This window comes from Podarcis filfolensis (genome assembly GCF_964270895.1).
Source record: "Podarcis filfolensis genome assembly, chromosome: 4".
NCBI lineage: Eukaryota > Metazoa > Chordata > Lepidosauria > Squamata > Lacertidae > Podarcis > Podarcis filfolensis.
The window spans coordinates 80019623-80041112 of NC_139607.1; the positions used below are offsets into that span (position 1 = coordinate 80019623).

Genomic DNA, 21490 nt, shown 5'->3' on the forward strand with positions numbered 1-21490 from the left:
ATTTTGATATTTTCACCAATATATTAATGTTTAGGCACATTTTCTCAGCATATATGCTTTTTTGTACACTTTTGGCGGGGGGTGGAGAATTGCACTGCAGGTTTTGGAGAAGTATGACTTCTGAAGGGTAAATCTGTTTGTATATTGTTTTGGAAACTGCAAATGACAGAGGTTCTCATTACAGTGCAAACGACACTAAATTTCTCCCTTACTCCTAGTGCACCCTTGGAACTTAGCACTGCTTGGAAGCATGGGTTGAGTGTAAGCATATAAATGAACCTCAAGATGCAAAAAGGCTGGAAGTCACCAACCCTAAACTAAACAACTGGCTATTTCACCACAGCCTTTTATTTCTTTGGTTTTGTTTCGCAGAGTGTGAAAGTGCCAGTGGGAGTGTCATTGGAGAGGGAGCAGTCTGATGCTTTTGTGCCCCAGTTGGGAATCAAAGAGAAAATCTCTCAGGCTTCAGCTGCTTAAGAAGGCTTGACCTCTCTCTCCAAGACATTCACTGCATTGTCTCTCTCCACCCCCACTTTTTTCCTTTTTCTTTTCGGGAACACACAAGGAGAAACAGAACAAGCAGAGTGGATGCAACAAAGCGAGGACAATGAGCAGAGCAGAACATACTCAATAAAGAGGGTGCAGTCTGAGGAGACCTCAAACAAACCTCCTGGCTTTTATTCTCCTTACTACAGTTCAGTTGTTCTTAAGCAGGTTGCAGTGTTTTCATATGGACAGCAGCCAGTGTTTCTGGGACCCTTTACTATTGAGTCAAGCTGATACAGAACATATTAAAGCAGTCATCTTTCTTGTTTCCCTGTTTGGCTAGCAGAGTGCTTTGTGGCTTTTAATACTTCTCTACCAAGTTGCTGCTAACTGCATTTATCTACACCCAGTGCTTTTTTTCTGGGGGGACGCAGGGGTACGTATACCCCTAAACATTTTGTGAATCTACCTTTGGCCTCATTGAGGGGCAGTATTTCAATATGAGTAGGAAAATGAGAGTACCCCTAAACATTTTTTAAGAGAAAAAGCACTGTCTACACCACTAAAAAAAAAGGGGACACATATTTGCATAGAATCTACTAATTTATATAGAGAGTTGCAAATTTAGAAATAATAGTTGATGCCCCAATTAGTCATAGAGTTGACTGAAATCAATTAACTTAAGCAACAAGTCTGTTAATTTTGAGTATGACAATTGCATTTCAACCAATTACTCTAATGTAAACAATTCTTATTTCTTATTAATTTATAGAACACCTATATGCCAAAATAGCTTCTAAGCTGTTTAGAACTATTTAACCAATAATAAAAATGCACAATAGCATTCCATTGGGGCATTAAAACATTCTCAATTAAAATATGCAATAAAACAAAAATCACAGCAAATAAAAGAATAAAATCAGAAATAGAAAACCATATATCTCACCATGGTGGAAAAGACAGTAACCAGCTTGTCCAAGTGCCCAGTGCTGATTGATCACTTCAAAGCCCCTGCTTTCCCTTCTCATGGTTATTTTTAATCGAGGTCTGTCATCTGTAAATAATGGCATATTTATTTATTTCCTTTCCTTTATATGTCACCTTTATTTTCCAAGGATCTCAAGGTGGTGTATATGTTTTTTCTTCCTCCCCATTTCCTCCTCACAACAACCCTGTGATGTAGGTTAGGCTAAGAGATGGTTGCTGGCCCAAGGTCACCATCGTGGCTGAGTGGGGGTTCAAACCCTGGTCTCCTAGGTCATAGTCCAACACTCTAACCATTACTCCTAGTGCCCTCCAGATGTTGCTGGACTACAAGCCTTATTCCCTCTATTGGCATTGCTGGCTGGAGCGGATGGGAATCAAAGTCACATCAAAGGCTACAGACCTCCCATCCTAGCCTTAAAGACTTGTATAGGGAGGGGAGCTGCTACTGCAATCCACCATATGCATGTTGGTATATGTCTGGAGTGGCTCATCATTGGAGCTTTAGGCTTTTGGTGGAGTGACTCCAGTTAGTCAACGGTCATGCTGGCTGGGGTTGAAGGAAGTTGGCATTCCAGCAACCTCTGAAGCACCAGGGATGAGCCAACATTTGGACACAGCATTAGCAACGCCTTGTGTATATGATGCAAGCACAGTTGGGGGGCGGGGAAAGCTTATCTTTTGGTCTTTGAACATTAAGATAAATTGCTCACACTTGTAAAAGCTGAGGACATGCAGCAGTTAGCCAGCTTTATTTTCCTGCCAGCCACCAATGTTGGTTACTTAGCATAAAGAGATCCAAGACCTTGCTTTCTCTGTTCAGCATGATTGTTGACGGTGTCTCTCAAAAGCCTCCATCTTTTTAAATTCTAAACCCCTCTCTGATTTCTTATTGTTAGGGGATTAATGGGAATAAAAGGCAAGCTCCACCTTTTCAATGCATTGGTATTGGCTCAGAATAGGAAGGGCAAGAGAAAAGGGGAGGGGGATCAGAATTTCAGTTTGCTTCTGTTTCTCTTTTCTAAATTCTGTAGTTAATGGCGTTGGCTTTAGAGTGTGCTAGGCCAGCAAGTTTGAATCTGGTTTTGGGACACTCCCACCAGAATTTGTTTTGGAGGGCGGGGGGACCAGGTCCCTCCTGAGGTTTTTGTGCAACACTCAGAGGATGTAGATTTCAAAAAGTATGAGAGGCAAACTAGTAGCCCATCCCTGCTGTGTTCTGTGGATTTGCCTTGCTTATTGCAGAGGTCTGTCTCTTTTCCTCCCTGTCGCTTAAGGCTCATCATCAGCTTTGTAGCATGAAGGATCCTGCCAGAGGTAGGTATGCCTTTTCGACTTTTCAGGATGCTAGTTTTGTAATGGGTGTCCCCTTTAGGGGTACTTTCTTCTCCCAAGAGGCATCATTTGCATGCAATGGCACAAGAAGCCTTGGTGATGCAAGAAATTCACCAGACCAGTGACAGACAGTGTGTACAAAGGACTGTGAGCTGTGGTGGTGGGTGACTTGAGCACCCCTCCAAGCTGTTAAAAGCAAAGCTCACATGGCAAGGAGCCCTGGTGGTGCTGGGTGGGGGAGGGGGCCGGTTGCTGTGACAACGGAGGCATTTGAAATGGCCTGGGCCTCAAACTTTACTCCACTCAGTTAACTTTCTGTCAGGTTCCCAAACGGGCACAACCAAAAGGCGGTTCTCTCAAAAACTTCTCAAAAACCCTTAGGAAATGTTAAGAGAATTTCCCTCCAAAACGCAACCAACCTCTTCAAGGGATATCACCACAGAGCTGTTAGTAGGCCGAGAGGGTCCTAAAGAGCTGTTGGCTGTGTTAGTTTACAAGTCATATTTTTTCGGCCTTCAGCTCAATCTTCCTGCTTAATTAATTAGGGAAGAAGATGGGGGACCATTTTTTTTCCTTGCATGCCCCTGCCTTCCTTAGAAGCCATTGGCATTGTGTTTAGGGGACTCTGCTGTTTAATCGGCAGGAGCTGAAGTGATTTACCCCTGAAGTGAGGGGGTGGGATCAGCTAAGGTTGAAACCAGCGGGAAAAGGAAGCTAAGAAGCGTCACAGAGTCATCATGGAAGAGATCTGGCCACTGTCGTTTTTGTGCAATATGTTGTTTGCAAGCAGCCCACTGGTAAGCAAAGCTTGTTCCTTCTAATCCAGTCTCCATGGACCATTTGCAATCTTGCAAATACTATGCCGGGCTCTGTGCCTGATATACCCGCTTCCGCTCCTAGGCAGTACGATGGCAGAATCTGGGTCCTGCTCAGAAGATGTCCTAGGCTTCTCAAACAATGTTTGAGAGAGCGGGACTGTGCATGCTTGCCCTGCATCCCAGTCATCCTGTCCTCTGCTGGCCTTCCTGTCAAATGTACATGGGCATCGTCAGGGCTCTCCCAGTGAACCACACCATGGATTTGTCAGGGCTTGCCCAAGACATTGTTTTGCCTGAGGCAGGAGCAAACCATGTCATGTGTGCAGAAACTGATTGGACTGGTGATTGAATGTTGCTTCGGCCACGGGATATGAGAAGCATCCATACCAAACGTTTAAAGTACCGGTACATGACTTTTTCCTGAAGAATCTTGGAAGCTGCAGTTTTACCTACGGCAGAGCTATAATTCCCAGCATCCTTAACAAACTGCAGTTCCCAGGATTTTCTGGGGGCGGGGGGAGGCCATGTGTTTTAAATGTGTGTGAAATGTATGGTGTAGATGTGACCTAAGTGCCCTTTGGTGCACCTGAGGGCAGCAGGCTAGTATGACAAGCCACACAGCTCTGATCTCTAATGGAAAGGAATGGCTCAGGAGATATGGCAGGGTGGGCTCTTCAATGCTGCCCCCGGGCATCTGGGGCAATTGCCTCTCTCTGCCTATTGTTCCAAGGATATTGTGTAGTGTTTGCTCCTCTAAGTATTCAAAGCTCTATGCTCCAGTGCGAACCTACTATGGTTGATCATGTAGCAAGATTTTTCTGATAGAGGAAGAGGGGGAGGGGGGAGAAAGCCTCTCTACTGGCTGGTTTTCCTGGCAGGGCAAGTAGGTTTGTGGGGCAGGGTTACCAGCTAAATTTTATATTACCTCTATTTAGTAATTTGGTATTTTGCTTTAGAAAACATGTTTGATACCGGAAACAGTTGGGGGGGTGTTTGAACAAAAGTTATTGTTATAAGCATTTAGCACAATTTTAGGAAGAAAGTAAATCTTAGTATTGTGGATAGGGCCTGACATTTAGGACTTGTGGCTTCTTGAAATGCCATAAGAGCTAGCTGCTTTGCATACTGTTGCCACAAACAAGGATTTTGTGACACATGAGCTGTAGTTGTACAGAAACAAGCGGTCACAGATGGGAAGTCCCTCTCTCAAACACTAGCAGATTTCAGGCAGCCACCACAATCATGTGCACTTGTCAGTAGGTCAGAGGTACCAATGCTTCTGAATACCAGTTGCTGGAAATGGCAGGAGGGGAGAATGCTCTTATGCTCAGGTCCTGTTTGCTGTTTTCCCACAGGTACATATCTGGTTGGCCCCTGTGAGAACAGGATGCTGGACTAGATGAGCCATTGGCCTGATCCAGCAGGCTCTTCTTATGTTCTGAGGTATGGGGTCATAGCTTGGTGGTGGAGCATCTACTTTGCATACAGATGGTCTCAGCTTCAATCTTCAGGTACGACTGCGAGAGACCCTTGTATGAAGCTCTGGAGAGCTGCTGCTATTCATTGTATACAATGGACCAATGGGCTGACAGCTGATATAAGACAGCTCCCTACGTTCCTATGTAGGAACATAGATTGATTCACTACAAGTGCAATGCTGCTCTGTGATCAAAGAGTTAACCCATGAACCAATTAAGCTCAGACCACAGGAGGCTGTGAGGTGAGGATTCAGTGGGAAACATTAGCAGCCCAAATCCATACACATGCACTTGGGACAGGAGAGATCTCACAGAGTAAACATGGGTTGAATGGAATAGACATTATCTCCCAGTTCCACATTTGCACAACAAACTACACAAAAGCTTGAGTGACAACTTTTTTGACTACATTTTGCTTAGGCTTCTGCCAGTTTATGCCCTTCTGCAGTAGTCTCACGTTCCACCCTATTGAATCCTGTTTGTTTTATTTTATTTCAGCATGTTTATCCTGCCCAATCATCTGTCACCTCTGGGCATCTCACACATGAAAAAAATATAATACAAATACAATAATAAAAGTAAAAGAATCATTATATAAAAGCAACACAAAATTAGCAAAAGCCGTGAGAAAAACGTACAATAGCAAAAAATAAAAAATCAGTGTAACAGTGCTAATAAATATATACACATAGAATAGTAGAGTTGAAAGGCACCCCAAGGGTCATCTAGACCAACTCCTGCAATATATATATATTAAAGGGAAATAGAATAGATCTATGTCCTCAGATATCTTGCATTGTAATGATTCAATGCCCAAAGGAAGAGGATAATGTTTAGAAGAAATATATAGTTATGCTAAGTTATTTATATATGAAAAGGCCTAGTGAATGCTTTTAATTTACTTGAACCCTGCTGAGGCCTGTTTGTGTGGCGTGCAGGGGGTTAGGCTGCCAAAGGGATGTCTAATTATCATGTCCACAGGCCAGTTAGTCCAAAGCACCTGCTCTTCTGTGCTTTTTACATTACAAAGTAATCAGAACATTGGCGCCTTCCATCTCTGCAAAACAAAAAGCATCTTGAAGCAGTTTTGATGGAAAGTGACACAACCCATTACAAACATCAGTAGCCATAAGGTAAGAAATCTTATTGTGCAATGGGAAACAAATCTTCAGCTGATTTTCAGGAAAACAAAATGATTTTCAGGAAAACAAAATCTTCAACTGATTTTCAGGAAAACCAAACGAGACCTAGTTAAATGAAAAAGAGAATAATCCCAGTGTCTCTCTCTGTGTGTGCTTTATTTTTATTTTTTATTTTTTTTTAAGAATACAAAGAGGGATTGGTTTTTAATTCTTCAGGTTGTAAGGGGGATCACTAAACCATCAAAAAAAGAGAGGGCAAAGGAGGGGGCAGATTTGCAAAACAACAACAACCAGCTTGTATTCATTTATGTCTGTAGGTGCTAATTTAGAAATAATTACTTCAGTTTAAATAGAATGTAATACAGAGCTTTCCTGGTGGTTGTGTGCCTGCACAGTCTGCTGTCCAGCTTAAAATTGTGGTTCTTTAACTTTAAATGGGATTTGGACTGGACAGAGCCCTTCAAACAGAGTACCATCCTCTGTAAAGTGACCATTCTGTGTGAAGGAGACTTCTTTTCTAGATGAGCCTACCTAATTTACACTTTTCGAAACAAGGTGCAAGCTGAAACATAACCACCCTTCAAAATTCACTCTTCTCCAGATTTTGCGATGCATTTCTCCAGCTAAGTAATATGTACAGAAATGCATATACTAAAGTGTGCTGAAAATGCATTATGTAGAGCTGAAAATAACATACAAAAATGCTTCATATGAGGGCATGTTGCTTTGCAAAATTGTTTATATGAGGCAAAATTGAACAGAAAAATGCATATTAGAATAAATTTGCAGTAAAGTGCTGATGAATATTAATGAGGACTTTAAAAATGCTAACTGATGTGGTAGTATGGAAAATTAAACTTAAGGTTGGCAGAATGAGAAAGAGAAACTGAGAGAAACCAAAACTGACAGATCTGCTCATTCCCATAGTGGTCTCCTCCTCTCCTTATTTATGGGGCATTGTTTATCCTGCATCTCTGTAGCAGCAAAGCTCAAGTTTTACAGCTGTGCTTAAGCCTGGGAACCGAGGCAGGGTACCTTTGGTAATACAAAAAACGATTCTGCTGTTGCGCTTTGTTGTCCCTGGATGTTGAGCTTTGTGGTTTGGTCAGAAATATACCTTTGTTCTTGGTGTCCTTCTCCCGCCACCATTGTTTCCCATTCCATAAATAACCAGACATTTTGCGGTTTGGAAAGTGATAGGTAAATGGACTAAAAAGCATAGGATGAATGAGTGATTAATGCGAAGATGTGTAAACACCTGCAAGCAAATCAAGGTGAATGCAGGATGAATGTTCTTTGCTGAATAAATTGGAATGAATGCTCAATAAGTACCAAACATAGTATAACCACTGCATAAGCATTGTGCAAGCAAATCAGGATGGATGCTGAATAATAAAGGTCTTCTGGAGAGGCCCTGTGTTTGTTGCTCTTTAAGGTTAACTCTCCCCCTTGGTGCCACAGCTGTGTGGCATTCCTTTTCACTGGCAATGTTGCTAACTGTTTTAACAGATTAATCTCCGGCTGATCTCTATATATTTAATGAACATTACTAATAACCCAAAAGTGCAGTAGCATGGTATTTACATTTTACCATATACAAAGCAAACTGAAAAACTGACCACAGACTGCTATCTTCTGTGCCCAGTACAGTGGTACCTCGGGTTACATACTCTTCAGGTTACATATGCTTCAGGTTACCGACTCCGCTAACCCATAAATATTACCTCAGGTTAAGAAATTTGCTTCAGGATGAGAACAGAAATCGTGCTCCGGCGGCGCGGCGGCAGCAGGAGGCCCCATTAGCTAAAGTGGTGCTTCAGGTTAAGAACAGTTTCAGGTTAAGAACGGACCTCCGGAACGAATTAAGTACTTAACCTGAGGTACCACTGTATCTGCTTTTTCTCTCATGCAGCTGTGATGCAGAATCACATGGACTGAGAAAGCCATAGGCAGCATATCCTGGTAAGTGAACACTATGGATTTGTGCTCCTGGTAATACCCAGGCTATTGGTGTCAGGGGTACCAATTTGAATAAAATATTATGGGGGCACAGGTAAATCCCACCCCACATAATTAATCACATGATGCAGTGCACACACACCATTTGCATGGGAATGCCCATCAACTTCGCACAGGCCCAGCCCCCTCAAATATTTTATTGTAGGGGCCGAAGCCCCAACAGCCCCTAGGAGCTGGTTTCTTCACAATGTTATCTTCAAAACAGCCCTATCTTTGAAGTAGGTTAGTTTTGAGAGGCAAGCAACTGGCATAAATCTTATACTAAGCTACCTTACAGGGATCACCAAGTAAGCTTTGTGGATTTGAACTGAGTACGCCTAGTATAAGGGCACTTCCATTCAACCTGTTCATTGAGCAGTCGTCCTGATTTGTTTGCAGGGAGGTACATGGCTGTTGCATCAAAACAAGTGTCATCCCTAGGGTTGCAAGAAGAACATTATTGGTGCAAGTGGTTAGTGTCCCCCAGGGTCCCAAATAGCCTGGCACTAGCTCTGAAGCTACTGACTTATCTACTCACTCACCTGATCCCTCATTTTGCTGTTTGCTCACTCAAGGTAGCACCACGGGTGCCTTTGGGAGGACAAGAAGCAACAGAAAACAACCCCTCTGGATGTGATGGGTGTCATTTTACTACACACAGAGGAAACTACAAACCTATCTGTGGAGAAATGCTGTGTATAGGGCTGTCTAAATTTCATGCTTTGAAAAAGATTTTCATGGCCTCTGTTGATGTCAGAGTGTAACTGTCAGAGTTCGAGGCCTTGTGCTGTTTCTATGTTGCAGGCCTAGCTACTTGCCTTGGTGGTAGAAAGCAGAGACAGACAGACAGACAGACAGACAGACAGACAGACAGACAGACAGACAGACAAATGGTCACTGCTAATATTTATATCCCACACTTCCCAGTAAATTTTCCCGTCATTTTCTTTACTTCAAAAGGTCTGATCTTTTGGGGGAAGTGGATTTGTTGTGCAAGACCTGTCAATCGGCTATAACTGCACAACCTGAATTTGTGGCTGAATTCCACTCCAAAATACCAACTGCCCATAGTCCCAAGGTTCTTCCCACCATGCTCCACTAGCAGAATGATGTGTATTCATATTCAGTTATAAGCGTCAATCTTGGTGCCCCACTGTGAAATACTTATGCTCCTAGCTGAAGGTTCCAACTTCTTCTCAAGGTCAAAAATGCCCTTTTATGCCTCAGAATACCAGTTACGGGGAACTGCAGATGGGCAGAGTGCTCTTGCACTCATGCCCTGCTTGCAGACTTCCTACAAGCTTCTGGTGACCAGTGTGAGAACAGGATGCTTGGCTAGATGGGCCAATGGCTTGATCCATCAACCTTGTCTTATGTTCTTACATTACATTGCAAGCTGTAAATAAATTACCAACAATTTCGAAGGAGACGTCCTGTAAGGCTGCAGCCCTAAATACAGTTACTGGAAAGTAAGCATCAGTGGACACAATGGCGTTTACTTCCGACTACACTGTTAAAGTTCTGCAGTAACATTGGGAAGTATTTTTCATTAGCTTGGGTTTTACTGTCATGGCTGATCAGTTCACCATTGGGTGCCTCTTTACACCATTACTTCTTAAGCAAGACAAATATACACAAATGCCTCTTTTAGTGAGCCAGCCATTAAAAGAGGGGATTTTGTTTTGCATCCTTAAAGTCACTTTCTGCTGCACCAGGCTGTAGAGCTGTGTTGTGACACAAGACCTTTGTTCCAAGCTATTAAAAACTTTCTTTCAGTGCTAATTGCTAAATTCTGGCTCTCGGACAGGTTTCTCCCACCGCACCCCAGCTTCAAATGTGTCAATTGTAAATTGTATAACCCACAATGAGTTTTTTCTTTAAAAAAGCTTCCTGTTTGGAAGAATGAATATCATATTGTTCAGAATTTATCTGCCATGCAAACATACATTTTAGTAGTGAATGATTGCACTCAGTATTTGATTATATTTCAAATATAGGTAACCTCAACTGCAGATAAAGATTGGATTTCACAGAACTTCCCTTTTTTATCTCACCTGCCATGCACACCTTCAGAAAGATTTTGCATGCTAATTCAAGGGTGGCAAACCTCAGGCCTTGGAGCCAAATGTAGCCTTCCAGGCACCTCTGTCCAGTCCTCGGACTCTCCCAAAGCCCCCCCGCCCCCGGTCCCAAAGGTGGATTTAGGGGCAGTGTGACCAGTTTCCCTGCACAGGGTGCCAAGCCAAGGGGTTGCCTTCCTGCCTCCTTTCCAAAGCCTAGTAAGCTCTTGCTTTGGAAAGGAGGTGTGAGAGGTCTCAGAGTCCTTTAGCCAAAACTAAAAGTAATAATAATAATAATTTATTATTTATACCCAGCCCATGTGGCTGGGTTTCCCCAGCCACTCTGGGCGGCTTCCAGCAAAATATTAAAATACAATGATTCATCAAATATTAAAAGCTTCCCTAAACAGGGCTGCCTTCAGATGTCTTCTAAAAGTCCGATAGTTGTTTGTTTATTTACAAGTAACAAGGTGACAAGTGACAAGTTACTAGTGACTAGTAACAAGGGCCCAGTGAGGAATGTAAGATCTCCGTGTTCTGTTCAACAATATGCTTGCTGCCATATACATGCCCTTCCTCCAAACATACCAAACCTGACACATCATATCAACAGGCATTCCCCTAGTTTATTCAGAACAGATAACATGGTAAATGATGCAGTTGCTACCCAGAGATTCAAAGCAAATATTTGTTCAGCACAAATACATCTCCCTCTTATTTACTTAATCTAGCATATGTTTTGCTCTCCTCCTCCCCTGATTAAACATGCTCTGATTGCCAAGGAAAGGCAAGCTTGCTAGAGCAAATGTGTTAAACCATTTGAATTCTAGTATGCTACCTAATTACTCTGTGTGTTACTTACAAGTATGGCTGTGCAGTCTGGGAGACAGGTGGAGAGTAAATGGGATATAAGAGATTTAGTAGATTGTTTAGTATATAAATACTGTGATGCTCTCTGCGGTAATGAAAATGGTTTTCTGTTGTGAAAGGAATATTGTTCATCTGTATCTTCCTCTGGAGTCTGATCATAGCAATTAGAAATCAGGAACCTTTTTTTTTAACCTTTTACATTGCTAATACAAAAACATACTACATGAAATAAAAGAACAGAAAGAAAAGAAGAAAACATTAGTACAATTTTCATTAATTTAACAGTACAAAAGAAAACTACAGGACTTTTTTCATTTTGTGTGTGTGTGTGTGTGTATGTGTGTGCATTTTTTCAAAGCTACTTTAATTCTTTTAGAAATAAACGAATCAAATACATAGTATCAGAGCACCCACAGCAATGAGTGTGGGTTTCTGTTTTCTCTTGCGTTCTCACTACAATATATAATATAAATACCGGTAATCAATTTCTTGATAAAATGGTCATAATCCTGAAATCAGGAACTTTTAAAACCTAGTTAGTAACCAGTTTTAAAAACACACATACAGAGCAGGTCTTAGATGAAAATGCACTTATGAATGATGTTGACTGAAATATGATTATTAAAATCATATTTCACTATTAAGATAGGATAATATTGATTATTCAAAAGGCGTATTCTGTTGCTTATTTGGAGTCCTAGTCTCCATTTAAAACACCTAATTTCCTTCTTCCCAAGTTGTGAAATGCTCCTCTTTTACAAACATGCGATTTGATGATGATTAATGAAGTAGTAATAAGGATTTGACCTTTTTTGTTTTGTTTTACTCGAATTTCAACTACTTTTCAAAATGAATCCAGAGTTTAATTAGTAAACTTTTAGAAATCTGTCTGAATTTTCGCTTGACTCTATTAGCTGTGACAATTCACACAACAACAACAACAACAACAACAACAACAACCCCTTTGCATGAAAGCAGATGGCTCAGTGCACAGATGCTAGCAGACAGGGAAGCTGAATTAGAGCCTGCATCTGGTTAAACATTTGCAGGCAAAAAACACCTGACATGTGTCAGCACACTGTTCAGGCTGTCAAACCAAAGGGACTTAGCCCTCATGAACATGAGTCCATGCAATGAAATTTTAAAAACAAAACAAACGGGTCAAGGGGTGAGGATGGATGTACAACTCTTTCTCCCCCAGTCTTACTGGTGCTAATAGCTTGGATTGAACTTAAAAAGTTGTGTTGCTTCAGAACAAGAAAATCCTTAATAAAAACATTTTTTAAAACAGTTGTGTGCTTCAGAAAGTCATCATTTAAACAAATTCTAATTAATTTAAAGTAGGGGGTGTTATATCCCATTATCTGTAATTTGTTCCCTCGGCTTGTGTTGAGGGAAGAAATTAAAGTGGGAGGTTGTGGATTCCCCTTCATTTGAGGTTTTTGAGCAGAGGTTGGCTGGCCATCTGTCTTGGATGTTTTAGTCGGGATTCCTGCATTGCAGGGTCTTGGACGTGATGACCCTCAGGGTCCCTTCCAACTCTACAATTCTATGATGATTGTTAATGCTCTTACATGCCTTTAGCAACTTGAACTTCAAGATCCAATAGTATCCTTCTGTTCTTTGATATTAGTGATTTCCCTTGCCCGACAGCAATTTCAGAAGTTCGTGGGAGGGATGGCACTTTTTTTTTTTTAACCATGGATGGAGACCCCCATCAGCCCTGCTTGCCCACCCTTTGCCTCCTAAGTTTCCTATGCTCCATCTGCACTTTTGAACTGAGGATCACAAATAAATTAAAGGGAAGCCATTCATTCCTCTTTCTATGGGCTCAGCTCAGGACGTATATCAACTAAGTCAATTGACTGTATTAATGTTAGTTTTCCCCATCCCCCCCTTATTAGTTTTACTGATTCAATTATTTTTTCCCAATTCATTTTGCTGATAGTAATGTTCCTCTAAAGTTTAATTGTAATGCATAATGTATGTTGAATTAGCTTTTGCTAGTTTTAAGCTCGAGGAAAGAAATATTTTGCCTTCTGAGATGAAATCATGTTCAGCTAATTGAAGGTTTTTCTCACTTCATTTAGCTGTTAAACCCTAGCATATGGGCTTTGATCGGCTTTCATATTCAGACAGGCTGGTGGAGGGAGGGTAGAGTGCAAGGGGAGTACAATAAGAGAGATGCATCACACAAATCTAGACAGTATGCTCTGTAATGTGAGCTAAATGGTATCTAAGCACCACTGAAATTGGCAAACCATCAGCTAGTTCCCCTCTCTGAAATTTGCTTTGCTTATGATCTAGCCTGATAAAGATTTCTGGAGAACTCAAAATATTGCATACTACTTTGTGATAATTGGGTTGTCCTAACAGAGGTATTGTCCTAATACAGATTTTGGGGTTGCTGTTTTTTTACTTATAGACCACATGGTTACCTTTTACTTTTGAAATGAGTGAGATATGTTTAGCCACATAGGATGCTGCCTTATACTGAGCCAGACCATTAATCCAGCTATTTTAGAATAATCTGACTCTAAACTGACCAACAGCATCTTTCCCAAGTTCCAAGCAGGAGTTATTCTTAGGCCCACCTGAAGATGCTGGAGATTGCACCTTGGAGTGCCTGCATGTAAAACAGATGCTCTGCCACTGAGCTGTGGCATTTCTGCTTCTAACGTTTGCTTCAGAGTAATCATACATGGCATCAGACTACACGTATATTGTTTTCATATGTTAATAGAGAAGAACTGTGGCACTTGCACTGTATAGTACAGCAAAATTGTCCAGCAGATTAACTATTAAATAGGTTTCACTGAATTTGCTAACGAAAAGTAAATTTTGAACCCAATTTAAAGTGCTAGTTCTAACCTTTAAAACCCTAGGCAAGTCTTCACCAACTTAGCTGTGCTAACTGGGGCTGATGGAAGTTGTAGTCCAAAACCCTTGGAGGATACCAGATTGAAGTCAGCCTTAAATAGCTTGGGGCAAGCGTGGAAGACCATCGGGGGAGTTTCTCCTGTTTCACTGCTTGAGGGAAGTCCTGACCTGCCTCTGATTTGGGGTGAGATCACACTAATATTGCACAAGATGTCATGCATGACTTCAGTGAGATCTTGACGGAAATTGTCGCAATCTCACTCAAAATCAGCACCGATACCAGCACTGCTTCTCTGTCAGTAGCGGGGCAGGCAGGGCACCCATGGGAGCACTGCCTTGGGGCCTCTCGCTGCCTGAGATGGTAGCCTCACCCTGCCTAATAGCTGTGCCGGCCCTGAAGACCACACCTCCCATATGATGTACCTACCAAACCTTTGAATCTTTGAGGTCCCTGCTCTGAGTACCTTCGCTGAATGAAGTGAGATGGGTGTCTGTATCTGAACAGTGATGGGTAATTGCAGGTTGTAACACATGCTTCTCTCTTGCTTCTTGCTCCTAAAGACATGATGATGTTTGCTGCCCAAGTACTGGCACAGAGAGCAGGGAGTCCCCTTTTCTGAATCAGTGTGACAAGCTTCTCTTTTTCCAAAATCTAGCAAGGCAAAATCCTTCTCAGTTACTCTCATAATGCTTCTGGGGAAACAGTCAAGTCTTGTGGGAAATTCTCTTCTCGGTACAGAGTAACCCAGCAAGAGCAAACATGTGCGCTGGCTGCACCAGGTGGCTGCCAGGTCAACTTACAAGCATTTGTACCAGAGACTAGATCGGCTGTGCTACTATGACCTTGATTCTTCCAGTGCACTGAAAAGTAAGCATGACAGATGAGCATAACCCCTGCACTCACGCAGGCATGCTTTTGCTATTGAGAATATACAGAGCCTAGGGCTTGCCGATCAGAAGGTCGGTGGTTCGAATCCCCGTGACGGGGTGACCTCCCGTTGTTCAGTCCCAGCTCCTGTCAACCTAGCAGTTCAAAAGCATGTCAGAGTGCAAGTAGATAAATAGGTACCACTCCAGTGGGAAGGTAAACGGCGTTTCCGTGCGCTGCTCTTGTTCGCCAGAAGCAGCTTAGTCATGCTGGCCACATGACCCAGAAGCTGTCTGCGGACAAGCGCCGGCTCCCTCAGCCAGTAAAGTGAGATGAGCGCTGCAACCCCAGAGTCGTCCGCGACTGGGCTTAACGGTCAGGGGTCCCTTTACCTTTACTTTTTGAAGTCAGCTTCCTGCTGTCTTGGGACGGACAATAGGTGGGCAATTGATGCAAAAGTAGGAAAGAAATGGTAACTTTCAAAGGAAAAGATATTAACAAAGCCTTTTAGGATGAAATGCTCCCAAGTGCCATGACTATTGCTTTAGGAAGTTCATCCAGTATTTCCCTTCTAGTGCCTAGGAGTTTCCAACCATAGGCCACCATGGTTTTGTTTTAAAGCTTCTATCCCTACCATACATTTAGCAGTTGAAATGTGCTGCTTCAGGTATAGGAAAAGTTACAGCTCGCTGCTGAAGTCTTTATCTACCTAAATCAAACGGTGGTGCTACATCTGTTGATTTCAGAGAGTTAGGACTGCACACTCAAGAATGTAATTAATCAGAACATTATCTGAGAATCTGACTGGCCTCCTGGGTGCAGAACAGTTGGTTGGATTGGCAGAGGAAGTAGCTGCTTTGTTGATCTCGGAGACTATACTAAGGCGATAAAGTAATAACTTTAATTGATCAGCTTTTGCTGGTTTAGGGTTATGTATGCTTTGGAGTTACAACAGGATTTGCTCACAGTAGAGTTGATTCTAGCAATTCAGACTTGAATTTTCTTTATGTTATCTCTCAAAGTATATGAACGTATGAAGGTGTCTTACACAACAGTTGCACTCAAACATCACTTTATTCCATCTTCCCAACGTTTCCTTACCAGTTTTGCATTTTGTGGAATTTCCCCCCTCGATGAAAAATCTGCTTCTTGAAATCTTGTGGAAGTTTAGTGCTCATATTGGTTCTAGAAAAAAATTGTTTCCAGTCTTGGAGTCACCTGACTTATGCACTGTAAGTTTCCTGTGGTTTGCATGGAATATTCCCCGCCCTGCCCAAACCGTGTTAACATGACAACATTTCAGACACTAGTTTGGCACAATATGCTGTGAATTCTGTGAGCATAAGCACACGTGTGCTGAAAGGGTGAAGTGGCTACATGTCTGATGACATGAATAAGGCCAAAATAACCTGCATTAGGAATGAAATGGGGAACCATATCTATAGACAAAAGACATCTGCCATTGATTTGCCGTCTGCTGTATCTCTTTATGTGCTACAGATAAGCCTGTAGCTGAAGCTGTTGAGCGACAGCTAAATAGAGTGGGAGTCTGTCAGATCACAGTGTAGCACAGACTTCTTTTGAGCAAAGAAGGCTCCATGGAGGAGGTATCTCAGGTGATTAAAAAGCTCAAGAATTAGAAATCTATGAGGCCAGATGGTTTTGTGGGGGATTTCTATTAGAGAGGGAGAGAGACCTGCCGATCCTTTACCTAATGAACTTCTTGAAAAGCATGCTGGCTTTGGGGGTACCACCAGATTTGTGGAAGGTTTCAGGATTAATGGTGTTACCCAAGCCTGGAAAGAACAGAGGGTGGTTGAGTCAAACAGGGTGATTGCATTAGTGCAGAGGTTCGTGACCTGTCATCTTCCAGATGTTGCTGGACTACAACTCTTCTCACCTGGTTGTGGCTGATAGGAGCTAGAGTCCAACAATACCTGGAAGGTACCATGATTTTATATATGTATATAGTTTTTATTCTATCCATGTTTAATTGCATTTTAATGATTAGTTTTTCTATGTTTTTAGCTGTTCCTGTTTTTATCTGTAAAATGCCTTGAGTCCCCTCAGGGGGATGATGATGATATTATATTATTATATTATATTATATTATAATATTATTATATTAATTTATTTATTTTAATAGCAGCATCCTGTGAATTCTTGCACTTGACATAAAAAATAAAAGTTTTATAGATTGAAATGAGGGTTTCTAACAAGACCCTAACAAGAAAAAATGGGTTTGGGAAATATACAAATAACTGCAGAGCCATACCTTTACAAGTAATCGGAAGCAGTGGTGAGTGTTAACTATTTGAACTGGCGACCAGTGGTGGCACTGCACAAAGGAATGAAGCAGGGGCACCCTCTTCAACAACGCCTATTTGCAATCTTTTTGGAACCTCAAGTCCTGCCTTTGCCAACCTGTGCCCTCCAGTTGTTTTGGGCTACAGATCTCATCAGCCCCAGGCGGCATACCTTAAAGAGGAGCAGATCAGTTGCATGGCATTAACTTTCTGTAGACTTTCTGTAGACTGTACACAGCACTTCCTGTTAGTCCCTCAACTGATGAATGTTTATTTAATTATGTATTACGTTTCTATCCTACCTTTTCTTCAAGGAGCTCATCCATTCTACCCTCACAACCTGCCTATCCATTCTACCCTCACAACAACACAGTGAGGTAAGTTAGGCTGAGAGATGGTGACTGGCCCAAGGTCACCCTGTACACTTCATTGCTGAGCAGGGTTTTGAACTCTGGTCTCCCAGGTCCTAGCCCAACAATCTAACCACTACACCACAATGGCTCCTGGAAGGAAAGATGATAATGAAATGACTCAAGAAAAGGAAGCTTTATACCTATGACATTCAGCTTTCCCTTAAGGGATTGACTTGCTCCTTGTATCTTATGTTATTTCTGAAAATTTGCTTGAAAATGGGTTAGTGGGTTTCCCCTACTTGGTAACCTTGCTCTACATTTCTGTGCTAATCCAAATTGATTTCTCAAAGATTAAACTGCTTGAGGGAGGGAGACTTTGGGAGCCATACTTAAACATGCAATGACAAAAACAGCGTAGCTTAATCCATACGGATGGGCAAAGGATATTCAGCAAGACACATTCAGCTATTACTGTGGCATCCCAGGGTGTTCAGCTGCTATTTCGGTTCCAGCGTGCTGGGAGATGCAACAAGGAAAATCTCCCTTGCAGGCAGCCCAGAAAACCTGACAGGTGGACTCCTCACAAGGCTGGAAACAGCCGGAGAGCCTTATTATACCATCTTCAGAGGGATAGAGTAGGACAGGTGAGCATAGAAGGCAAAGAGTAAGGAGAGGATGATGAGAGAGTTGGTGCCTTCTGTGAACTACAGGCTTGCTAAATAAGATGCATAATAAAATAGTAACCTGCAGCTCTCTTAAACAGGGCTGCAGAACCCTAGGCCTGGGAGCCAAATGTGGCCCTCCAAGCCCCTCTATCTGGCCCTTGGACTCTGCCAAGGCTACAACTTGTCCTGTACCCTCCTCTGTTTTGGAAGCACTGGTGGATTGAGTGGACAAGACCAATAGTGGGTCCCATGGTCAAGAAGGTGGTTTCTGCACATTCTGTAGAGGCAAGTGAGGGGCAGATGGGGCTCGTCAACCTGGGAAGGTAGCCCATTTAGAGCACATGGCTTCCTCTAAAGAATCCTTGGAACTGTAGTTTGAGGGTGTTGGGAATTGTAGCTCCTCAAGGGGTAAAACAGTAGTTCCAAGGATTATTTAAGGGAAGACATGTGCATTAATAATATAATATGGATATAATTTGAAAGCCACTGAAAAATAATAATCCTTAGCATTTATCCAGGGCTTTGGGGTATTTATTTTATTTATTTATTTACGGCTATTAGCCCATAAAATATGTACAAACATAAAAACACAGGGACATAAAAACAGATATATCCGACAACAGAAGGTGAACACCACGATGCAAGGGTGGGTCATTGAGCAGAGCCAAGTGACGGCTTGGGGCCAGGAGAGCTCCAAGGGACGGATCACAGAAAAGGAAAACTAAAGACGAACTCCGACATGCACTCTCATCATAACAGTCCAATTAGTTTTGATGTTGTTGTTGTTTTTTGGTGGTTTTTGAGTGTGAGATAACCGCATTCAGAAATCTCGCCACCTGCAGAGTTACAGAAGGATCTGTATCCTGCAAAAGCAGTGCGGGGGTATTTAAATATTACATGCAGTATTTTGTAATCCTCATTGCAACTTGGATATTGTTAATTAGTATTATTATCCCTACGCTACAGATTAAGAGGACTGAAGCTGAGGGGGGGGGGTGGCTTGACAAAGGGCACTTAGTGAGATCATTATTAAAGTTACGTTTTTTAAAATTTCTGTGCTATTCAGCCAAAAAGGCACACGTGACAGAGGTGAGATTAGAACCAAATAATTTCTTTTTCCTTACTAAGTCTCTTAGCCACATCCCTAATGAAAGTAGATGTGTTGGTTTAAAAAGAATAATGGAAACCAGATTAATGGTCCACAATACAATGCATGTTTAAAAGTCATTGTCTGACTAGGTTAACTACTTGGGCAAAATGCATGTTGTTATCAGTATAATTATATTCTAACACGTTATCTAAGGAATGATTGTAAGTTTTCCACGAATGATATGTGAGGGGGTCAGTGCCTGGAGTGAGTGTCAATTAGATATTCTCATGTTCATTTTTACCAACTGTGAATAATGCTGTGTAGCACTGAACAGAACTAATCACATGGCACTACCAATATTTCTGCAGAGAGAGAGTTTCTCATTCTCACTATATTAACACATTTATTTGTGCAAGTGCCCAAGGTCCAAGATTAAAGGTCACAAGTAAGGAGGGAGGGGAAAGAAATTTCATCCGGTTCACATTCAAAGGTGAACCTACCTAATTCACACTTTCCAAAACAGTTCGTGAACTGAAATGCAGCCATCCTTTGAAATTCACACTTCTCTGAATTTTGCAATGCTATTCTCCAACCGAGTAGTGTACAAACCTGAATATACTGGGGTGAAGTGTGTGTAAGACCCTGTATGTCGTAGTGTTTACAGTCCTGGAGTAGAACCTGGCAGACCATGGTCCAAATCACCATACAACTAAGAAACCCACTGGGTGACCTTGGGCCAGTCACTATCTTTCAGTCTAACCTACCTCACAGGATAGTTGTGAGTATAAAATGAAGAGGGGATGAAAATGTGTACATTTCCCTGAGCTCCTTGGACAAAAGGTGGAGTATGGATGTAAACAAACAAACATGCTTATTTTGGTGAAAATAACATTAAAATGCATTATATTAGAGGAAATCACTTTGCAAAAAAGTGTATATTATTTATATATTAGAGGAATTCACTTTGCTAAAATGTGTATATTAGGCAAAATTGCAAGTAAACATTAGGAGAAATTCACTGGATTCTCATGAGGACCTTTTTTTTTTAATCGCAAACTGAAGTGGAAATGTAGAGAACTCAAGACTGGGAAAATGAGAAACATAAGAGAAACCCAAATTGACAGGTGCCCTTCCCTACCTTAAAGAGCCAGATCCCATGAGAAAAAAGGTCACCCCTCAGTAGACCGGTAGCGCTGAGCAGCCGCTCAGATTTTGAGACAAGGCCCATAGAGAAGTCCAGCTCCCCACAGAGCATGTGTAAATGTACAATGCATGTCATGGCTCTGTGTCAACACTGAGAGGAGAGACAAAGGAGCGATTCTCAAAGGAGGTCTGTTTTCCCCTGCTTTAATAAATGCACCAGTTTGATTTCTGTACTCGGATCTCTCCTCCCTTCCCCCATGCAAACTGTTTGGCTAACCTGTTAGTCTCCACTCAGACTGGTAAAACCAGCTAATCTGATTAGTTCTCTCACACACACACACACAAGCGAAGAAAGGCTGCTGGGGAATAGTGGGGCCTACACAGCACTCTGAGGCTCCTGCTTCGATCAATAGGTTAGGGGGTTGCCGAATGCGTGAGTGCAGTGTGGCACAAGTGCACAGCCAGCCTGCTCTCGAGCAGGGGAGACAAGTGTTGCTGTCTTTTTCCCCTGACCTGGGCATCGGGACCACATGAGTATGAGCCGTCATGTTTCGTGTCACATTCAATGTGGTGACAGAGAAAGTTACCTTCACCTTGGCAGCCTGCCCCTCCATCGCGTGGAAGGTAAGCTCCAAAAAGGTAGGCAGAGAGCAGAAGGGCTTGTAAGAAAAGGTCGCTTTTTCAGGATTGGTATTTACAGCTAGGCTGAAGTGGATCGCAGCGGAAGGTTGCCCGTTCAAGAATAATGTTCTGGTTTGCAGGAAAGGATTGTATGCACTTTGTTTTGGGAAATTGTCTGAGTGGTCTGGTTTTTCCTTTGCGGAGGATGGGACTTATTCATGTGGTTTAAACAAAGCAACAGGCCACAACTGTCTCCCTTGAAATGGAAGATGAAAAGAGCCCTCCAATTTGCAAAAGCCAGAAATGTGGAAAAAAAGTGACCTAACATTGTCTGCTTACTTTTGAAGCCCGTTTTTCCAAGCTCCTAACGTCAGATGCCCCATATGGGCGGGT

At 42.2% G+C, this 21490-nt stretch overlaps 1 long non-coding RNA gene across 2 annotated transcripts in view; it reads right to left on the bottom strand.

Annotated features, from left to right (window-relative positions):
- Positions 1–14822, bottom strand: part of LOC310760609 — a 103608-nt gene extending 88786 nt beyond the window's left edge. The window contains exons 1-2 of one of the 2 annotated variants that reach the window (XR_014547056.1): positions 2702–5752; positions 1433–1540 (exon numbers count right to left, since the gene is read on the bottom strand). This is a non-coding gene — a long non-coding RNA (uncharacterized lncRNA). Of the gene's footprint in view, positions 1–1432; positions 1541–2701; positions 5753–14478 lie in introns of those variants that run through there. The other variant, XR_014547057.1, reaches the window with a different exon arrangement.
- Positions 14823–21490: the final 6668 nt, after the last annotated feature.